Source organism: Numida meleagris, chromosome 2, assembly GCF_002078875.1.
Source record: "Numida meleagris isolate 19003 breed g44 Domestic line chromosome 2, NumMel1.0, whole genome shotgun sequence".
NCBI lineage: Eukaryota > Metazoa > Chordata > Aves > Galliformes > Numididae > Numida > Numida meleagris.
The window spans coordinates 34153475-34163171 of NC_034410.1; the positions used below are offsets into that span (position 1 = coordinate 34153475).

A 9697-nucleotide genomic window follows, 5' to 3' on the forward strand; every position below is an offset into this window, starting at 1 on the left:
AGACCATGTCTCACAGTAGGCTACATCTTGCGAGTTTAAATTATTTCCAATAAAATCTGAATATGGAAATTTAACAAGAAATTTCCATTATACCCAATTAGAGGTCGGTAGAAAACTGTCAGGGTAATATGCCAACTATAAAAGCTATAGAAACAGGATGTGATCCATATTTTAAAAGACATGAGTGGAAAATGGATCATTGCCTGATTACACTTGACTTGCTAGAAAGTTGAAAACAATATCTGCACAGCTACCAATTCACGTTAAAGGGTTTTTTTTGTTGTTTAGTTTTTTAACTTAGAGAGGTACAAATATAGAAATGAAGTTCTGGGTGTGATTACAAACCCCAAGACCACTCAGTGTGCTGGGATTGATTCTGTATGCGTCCAAGACCCAAGAAGTTTCTTCTTTTTTTTTTTTCCCCACCAGATGTAATACAGTAATCATACAAACTCATCACAGCAAGTGAACTTGGTGGGTGGAAGAATTAAGACATTGTCATCTTGTTGCAGAAATGGCGTGAGGTAATCAGGCATGGCAGCGTTCACTCTTCAAGACGAGCAATAAGAGCAGCTGGCCACAGCCAGCCATCCTGGCACAGCACAAACACAGTTATTTGCTCCAGCAACAACAGTGCAGACATTCCTGGGGAAACCAGAATATCACATAACAAACAGCAGAGCACACCTCAGAGACTAATTGAGCATAGCAAGCCCTTAGGTCATTTTAACACATTTAGAATTCTGCATTGCATCAGTGGGGATTACAAATTACTGGGATTTAGATGTTTGTCTGAAGAAGTACAATACAGTAGGTATATTTTCCAGTTTGAAGAGGAAGATCTGGCAGGAATAGGCCTCCCACTGGACAACATTTATTATCTGGGACCAAATCCCAATACCAGAAGTCTGAGATGATCTTGGCACAAGCAGAAAACAAAGGTATATTTTGCCTGGTGTAAGTGCACAGGAGCCCAGAACATTATTTGGGTGGAACCTCAGAGCTCCCAGGTAGAAACTAGATCTCACATCTACTTAAATCAATGGAAATGCTTCCAGAGATTCATCTAGGTGAGATTTGGACTGAATTCTTCGCTAACACAAGTGAGGAAGAGAAGCAGTAATAGGGGGGGAATTGTTTTCAGGGAGTTTGATATTTGTCTGAAGCAAAAATTTCCAGAGAAAACACCCTGAAAGGAAGAATTTCTGTCACAGTAAAACATCACTATTTACCATTATAATTCTATTTTGACTTAATATGTCATTAAATGAACATTACAAGCACTTTAACACATCTGTGTGAATAGGACATACATCACAAAAAATATACTCCTCTAGCAAGTTAATCATTGTTAAATGAGAAAAAGCTCCAGTTCTTCTCCCTTTTTAAAATTAATTACAAATAATGCAAGCATAATGCTGTAATGCTATAATGTGAAGGAAAGTACAGCAATAATAATGGAGTGACACAATCCTAGGCTGCAGCAAATGAGAACAAGGCCCAGTGCAGCAGCCATGGATGCAGGAACAAAGGAAGAATAACTGCTTACCTCTGGAAGGCCTCAGGTATGCAGGAATCTCCAGATGAGATGCCCTTACCTCCACTGCCAACCCTTAAATGAGGTCTGGGAAGGAGTGGAGCCAGGATCCACCCCTTCTGGTCACTCAGCTGCATCGCTTGCACTTTAGCTCCCCTGGGTTGGCCCTGCCTTCCCACCAGGTGCTCAATCACTGGTTCAAGCCATGACTTAGCATTTTCACTACAGCAACCCTATAAGGCCATAAGTACCTGTTCAAAAAAGCATTTACTTCAATAACTCTGAACTGTAAATACAGCGGTTAAATACAGTTTAGTTATGTCTGCTTGAGCCTTTGGTGCCCTTTACAAAGAGGTAGTGTCAGCTCCTAGAAAAGCTGCTTTATACTTCAAAATTGTATAAACACTCCAAAAATTTTCTTCCATGAGTAAGTTATGAATTAAGTAATGTGGACCCCAGAAGAAATTTGAAGAGAAGCTGAATGGTTATCACATCAGTGCTGCCCAGATTAGGGTTCAGTGCAACACAACTGTACCTATGTAAATAATACCTTCTGGGAAGAGGAGGTTGGAAGTTGAGCTCAAGAACGATGCAGCACAGTGTGTAAAAACTCCTTATCAAGCAGGAAAACTCCATAATATGTTTGACTATGACAAATGTGAAACATATTGACATGAGATGAAAGTGCTAGCAATCTGCAAGAAATAAATTCCTGCAACAACATCATTATGCAAGAAGCAACATGGTCTTTCTGGGCAGAAACATTAAAGGCTGTTACTCATGTTAAAAAAAATAAAAAGCACTCAAGCCACGGCTCTCCATCAACCCTGATGCACTGAACATCTGTCTAGAGACACATGGACACATGTTAGGTCCCCATGATCTCAGCACTGTAGCCACAAAAGAAACCCTTCAGCATAACATAAGGGCCAAACATAAGCACCCAGCAAAGTACCAGCTTACCAGCTGTGACTTATTAGTATTCGAGGAAGCCCACATTTGACAGTAATGCAGCCCCATCCAAGTTTTGGAAAACTCATTCCTTTCCTTACAAGCCACCCTCTTCCCCTACTGCTACAACCATTAACACATGTACTTGCATTGAACACAGGAAAGTAGGGCACTGCTAGGGCAGAGGGGAAAAAAAAACAGAACAAACATTAATTCCATCCAGCACAGCCATCCCTAATGTTGACCGCAATATGAGAGTCCCCCCCAGCGGCTCCCCATCCCCTTTCCATATTCACCAAGCTAGGAAAAGAGCAGCCCTGCATGGCTGGTGAAGTTCAGCTGTCCAGGCAGCGCTTAACTGCAGGTTTTAGATTCCTGCTGTATCCAGCCATGTCCCATGGTGAGCCAGGCAGGAACCACCTCACCAGTTCTCTGACTGATAAGCCAACACAACTGCTATGCATAGGCTGCTGATGCACACCAGCTACTGCCTCACTGCTGCCATGCAAGGATTGAGCAATTCCAGGTATCAGGGAAATTGTACAGCCACAAGCAGAGTTGAAGACTCTTGGCTTGAGACAAGCTGAGGAAACAGAAAGTGCAGGATGGCAGGGGACAGCGAGGGCATATAGGAGCACAAGGCAGTCTGGGTGCAGAGTATTTCATAGAATCATTTGAGTTGGAATAGATGTCCCTTCCAACTCCCCTGAATAGGTGAACAGGGACACCTACAGCTAGACCAGGTTGCTCAGAGCCTGGTCCAGCTCGAATGTCTCCATGGATAGGGCACCCACCATCTCCCCAGTAGCCTAATTTCAATGAGCTGAGGGCACTGATAGGGCACCAGCAGTGACAACATTCACTGTGATTCAATGTTTGCCCCTCATTTTGAACATTGTCCCCACCCAACACTAAGCCTAGAGTTGCCACCACAAACAGAAACCGCATTTTCCATTTGCCACATCACAAACATAGGTCTCAGATGCTTGCCCTGGCACACTGCCACTAGCCGCACCCCTCATGTCAGGTCTATGTCCAGCCAACGAAATTTACTGCTGTTTATTTCTTTGTTTCTGACTCATTCTTCTGTCTCAGTCCTCCCTTGGCACTAAGCTATAATTGAGCAATAGTGCATCCATCTCATATTTCCACTATCACAGGTTCAACACAGAGCGCAAGCCACAGAGATGGATGCATGACGGGTGCACATCCCTGCAAGCATGGGCAGCGATTCCTCAGTCTATGAATAGATGTCTCACTGACTAATGAGCAGCCACTGCGATTTATTACCAGCACTGAAACTGATCTCCTGGCTTGAAAACTGGCATCTTCATCACGTCAGACATTTTTTCCTATGCCAAACATTTAATTCTGGGAGACACACCACAGGTTTCATGTCTTCACACCATACCAGAAGTGTGGAGCAGCTGAGGTAGCCTGGAAACCTGCAGATTTGTTTTGAGATCGGTGAGACAAGAAGACAGTGTGGGACAGTATTTTTAGCAAAGTGTCAGACAAATCTGTTAGGAAACAGTGGAAATGAGAGTGTTGTGGTGGTGACTGCTGTCTCTAGAGGAGAGGAGCAAACTTTTGATCAGTTGCAGGAATAATACGTGTGACGGTATGGAGAAAACTTAAGAGTTTCTATTAGAAGCTCTGTTTAAGTAATGCTATTTCACTTCATGTTGTCTAGAATTGTATTGTTGGAAGGATATTTTTCAGAAGCAACATTGACTGTCCTATTGTAGGAGACAATTGAGTCTGTTACAGAGTCTGAGGGATAAATTTTCCTTGAGAATACCACTTTCATCAATACAAAAGCTTAAAAAAATGACAGCTAGTAGATAAATATTGCAGGAGGATAAATCATTTCCAGTAGATGTTAACCATTGTACCGAGCTGCAGATAACAGCATGTTGTGATCTCTTTCTGTAGCACTTTGAAAGCTCCAGTTAATGAGCCCACATTCTGAGAAACAATGGAGGACTCTCACAGACAGATCTTTTACCCTATTGCATGGAGTTGTCCTAGATTTTTTGAGCTTCTTTATATAGAAGGGATGGTTTTGGCTGTAGTCCCACTCCACTGGTAAACTTTCTCACATGAGGGGTCAGTCTCTCAAAACTACAAGGTACTTACACCATTCAGTTCCAGCTACATCCAGCTATTAGAATATTTCCTTTTTCAGTCCTGTAAAATATCCTCATGTGTAGTATCACATAACTGTTACCACACTATTGTGACTGAGGACTCAAGGCATATTATCCTGATCCAAGCTAAGACCAGCTTCCACTGAACTTCAGCATTTCCTCAGTTTGCTGTCCATACTAACTCCATGGCTCATATAGGTACCATTAAGGTTAGGATGACATTGCAGAGATGCTATATGCACAGTTGATATAGCACAGCTCCCATCTGGAGAAGGTAGTAATTTAAACTGACAAACACTGGAAATAAACAAAGGTAAGTGATTTGCCAGCAAAGCAAAACTAGGGGGAATGCACACCTACCCCACTTCATGCAGTTTCCAGGGCACTGTCACCATTAGATACACCTTCTGAGGCAACTTTCAAGGAGTTTGCTAATTCCCCCTCATTCCCCAGTGCACAGACAGAACTACAACGCATACGCTTTAGTGTTATTTACAGTACTACAGCATAGTCTGTACAACTTCCAAAGGAATTCCTGGTTGCTTACTCTGTGGTTATCATAACACTGATACGTGTTTCCTGGTTACTTCTCTTTGCAGTGTTTACATGCCAAGAACAAACGATCACTTCATAGAAACCAAAGAGCCCAAGTGCAGAGACAAACTACAGCATAGAGAAAAACTTGGCACACTATACTTACAGAGTAGGTTAAATCAAAGCCTCTGAGAGATATATGCAGGCTGATATTTATTTTTTAGGAGTATCTTTTTTCCATACTGGAAAGCAGCCACCCATATTTTCGTAAGTTAAACTCTCTAAAAGACAATTTGACAGATAAAGGCTGGAAACTGTCCTTACTGCACGTTTGTCGTTAAGGTGGAATTGCAAAGTATTTGCAGGAAGTTCCACACCAACCGGCTACTTTCACAGGCAACAGTTGTACCACCAAGAATTCATACCAATCATACAAAACAACACCAGTACTTTTCTTAAAGAATCTCATCTGCAAATTAAGTAATGGGACGTCATATCTCACCTGAATGGTTTCTGTTCTGCATATCACTTTTAAGCATATAACAAATTCATTCCTTTCCTTTGCTGCTGGTGGTACAAATATCAGAGGTATATTAGATAGGTCGCATCTGAGAAATTCCAGCACATTAGCTTGCCAGTCATTAGCAATCTGAATTGAGTCCTATGTAAAGCCCTCACTATGAAAGCAAAACACAGACAGATTTTGCCAAAGCTTGCTCAGATAAAGAGGGGATCCTTGAACTCCTTTGCAGGAGCCAAGCAAAATGCATTAGCTTCTACTCACAGTATGTTGAGTGGAGGGGAAAACAAACAGGAAGCTAGACTTGCTTATTGGCCCTGTGCCCTTTCCACACTATAAAACGGCTGAGGCAACATGGAAGAAACATTGTCTGTATCCTGTTGCATTGTACAGGCTAGCTTGCTTGCATTCTCATGTCCCAAGGCTTTAATAACAGGCATAAATGCAATGCATCTTTTTGGGAGCCTGCATGATGTCCACTGTTTTGCCTCTCATAACTTGAACGTTTGACAGCTTTCATATTGTCAAGGAATGCACAGAAAGTGATGCTGTGCAAGGGGGAGAATGAGGTGCAGTTTCGTACTTCACATGATCTACAGATTTCCACACTGCATGCAGTAGGAACAAGAATCGTCATTAGAGAGATGAAGTATGAATTTTACACCCCTGCAGTCAGTTACTTAACTGATCTTTCCAGAAACTTGGCAAAAGTATACTGCAGCTATGCATATATATTATACTTAATGATGGCCATTAAGCCTGAAGTCACAAGATTCAGTTTGCCTTGTGCTCTTAAATTTGCACTGCAATCTCCCAGATTTCATAATAGTTACTGACAAGGTACAAAAAAAATTGTCCCGTGAAATCACGACCCTGATTAGTAATGGAGTAGCTGCACCCCTCTCTTTAACTTCACTGGTCTCAGTGGGTTTATGCCAACAATAAATTTGGTTTATTCTTTGAAGATGAAAGGTGCTATAACGTGCAGTTTATTAAAACTGCTATAAAGACTTGTTATTTTTGCTCATATACCTGCTGAGTGATGGTTTCCAGAAGTCTACCAGCACCCCCCAAACAGGCACACTCACTTTACTTTCTTGCTTAGAGACTTCCTCTTAAAATTGTAGAACATTTCTCCAGTTCTTGATGTGCAGCTTCTTGTATGCTTCAAAGCTACAGATCAGCCTTTCTATAATCTAGACAGTTGTGATGAACCACACCTTTACTGTAACTTAGAAATTATAAAGCATTTTCATAGGTGGAGATGATTCAGGAGACCAAATCCAGAGTCAGATGCTGATCTTGATTAAGTCCAGACAGCAGGCTGATTGTATTGGCTTCACACAGAAATGCTAGTGCTAGCAGAAGAGGAGCCCCAGTTCCTAGTACCTAGTCACAAGCATAGTACAATATAAATCTACAGTCACCAGCCTCTACAAAAAAAGGATGTCATATCTCTGAAAAGCACCTTTAAAAGCATTGGTCCTCCTACCAAAGCAGTCTGCTTAGCGTTTTCAAACTCCATTGTGCCAAGAGGACTGGTGAGGCTGCACCTTGAATACTGTGTTCAGTTTTGGATCTTGCACTACAAGAAATACATTGAGGCCCTGAAGCATGTTCAGAGAAGGGCAACGAAGCTGGTGATGGGTCTGGAGCACAAGCTATTCCTTGTGAGCAACAGCTGAGGGAACTGGGATTGTTTAGTCTGGAGAAGAGGAGGCTGAGGGGTGACCGTATCACTCTGTACAATCACCTGAAGGGAGGTTGTGGTGAGGTGGAGGTCAGCCTCTTCTCCTGTGTAACTAGCAACAGGAGTAGAAAGAATGGCCTCAAGTTATGCCAGGGGAGATTCAGGTTGTACATTAGGAAAAACTTAGTCTCTGAATGAGTGGTCAGGCACTGGAACAGGCTGCCCATGGAGGTGGTGGAGTCACCGTCCCTGGAGGTGTTCAGGAAAAGTTTAGATGTTGCACTAAGGAACATGGTTTAGTAGGAAATATTGTTGATAGGTGGATGGTCGGACTGGATGATTTTGGAGGTCTTTTCCAACGTTGGTGATTCTATGATTCTTAGAGTATAATTTCTGAGCAGTACTTAACAATTACAACAGGTTTTGTTCAGATTGATTGCAAGCCCATCTCCTGATCTTTCTCCCCCCAACCCACTCAACAGCTCTATCATTTGTTTCAATTTCTGTTAGAATTAAACAGCTAACAAGCTTCTCCAACTACAGCTGCTAATCATCTTCAAAACCAAATGTCCTATTCGTACTAGAGAGCCTTTTCTCCTAAATAGAAAACATACCCAGATCATGCTGAAAGTAATGCCTCCTATTTATTTCCACGGAAACTAAACAGATACAAAGAGCAAAATAAAACTGTTTGATAGAGCAAATTCTCAGCTACAAAGCACTGTTTTTCAATGTAGTCACCACCATTAGATATGCATTTTTGCCAGCAATGAGCAACAGCCTACCTGCTATGCTCATAAAATTTGCGTGGTTATCAGGAGTGTGGCTTATATTTCACATCACTGTCACCACTGCTGAAAGACGCCACCACCATCTCACTGTGCTGCCATCCACTGCTTGATCTCCATAAATGTTCAGCAAGCTTCAGTGAACGTTAGTGGGTGCCATTTTTTCCTCATGGAGGAATTCAATGGCACACCTTTTCTTCATATGCACTCCCATGTCAGACACCATTCTGTCAGACTGCCCCTCTGCTGCCATCTGTTGTACAGCAACAACACGTAACAGAACATTGATGGAAAGGTTCAACCTCTACTGCCATACAACCAACATCCACCTCTGATGTCATGGGCCAACATAATAAAAGAAGAGGCATTACTTTTGGAGCAATTCTCATATACACATTATATATATAAAAATCACGACTTAACACGAAAAGGAAAGAACTCAGTGAAAAATATTTAATTGTTTCAAGATCATCTAGATAAGAGAAACCAACTTTTACTTCACCCACAAACAGAAAATGAACTAAAATACTCTGCCATGTGCCTCAGTTTAAATGTGCTTTGAACTGCACAACACGGAGTGATTAAGAATATTTTTTTTCCTTGGCATTTGACAGTCAAATTCCCTGCCTCAATGATCTTGCAACCTGAGTGATATTCATAAGCATGTATTTAAAATGTTGCTCAGTGTCTATTAATGAACTGTCTCACTTGTGATCAGAGCAATACAGATGTTCAGGTCTATTCCTTTTGTTTCTTGTCTGGCACTCAGAACCTACCACAGCCTTTACCTGTCATTGTGCTTGCCCTGTGCTGCTAACAAGTCAGAATCATCACCACAGTAGGATATATCTCTGAAACGTCTATTTCTTATAAACTAATTCCCCAAATCCTCAAGCCTGCCTAAGAGTTTCTGTTAAGGACAAAGAGAAAACAAACACACACACTTCAGAACTATAGGCACAAAGAGGCTTGTGTCCCTAAGCAAGTCCCTTGTAGTTCCATGCATCATGTCCTTCAAAAGCTATACTTGGAAAGGATGCTCTTTTCCCTTCACCCAGAGGGGTTCCTTTTCAAAAAGACTTGTATAGGAAATGTGGTAAATTAACACACATGCTTGTTGTCGTGCAACTTCCTTCTACTCTGTTATTCTCTTTAATGGCTTGCCAATGTGAAGATATTTTCATGGCACAGTAAACAAAGGGATCTCATGTCCCTCAACAGATAGATTTCCAAAAACAGGGCTGCTGGGTCCTATTTTAAGACAGGAGAAAATAACTGATCTGAAACAAACTAGTATTTACAGTGACTGCCACAGCATGGAAGTAGGTCTGCTTCTGCCAGGGAATTTGCTTTGAATTGTTCTCCAGGTTTCAGTCATTGCTGAGCAACTTCCCCAACTGTCAGCGTTAACTTTTTACCAAAAACATATATAGATAGCAAACCCTAGGAACACCTACAAATTAAACTCAGCTGGTCAGAAGTCTAGAATTGCCTTCTAGAGCAATCAAAATAAAGAGTTTTTCTCTT

General features: G+C 41.7%; 1 long non-coding RNA gene across 10 annotated transcripts in view; it reads right to left on the bottom strand.

The window, feature by feature from the left end:
• LOC110394024 overlaps positions 1-5956 on the bottom strand; it is a 93419-nt gene extending 87463 nt beyond the window's left edge. For 4 of the 10 annotated variants that reach the window (XR_002435335.1, XR_002435334.1, XR_002435326.1 and 1 more), the window contains exon 1: positions 1550-1639. This is a non-coding gene — a long non-coding RNA (uncharacterized LOC110394024). Of the gene's footprint in view, positions 1-1549; positions 1659-4998; positions 5123-5674 lie in introns of those variants that run through there. The other 6 variants (XR_002435332.1, XR_002435330.1, XR_002435331.1 and 3 more) reach the window with 4 other exon arrangements.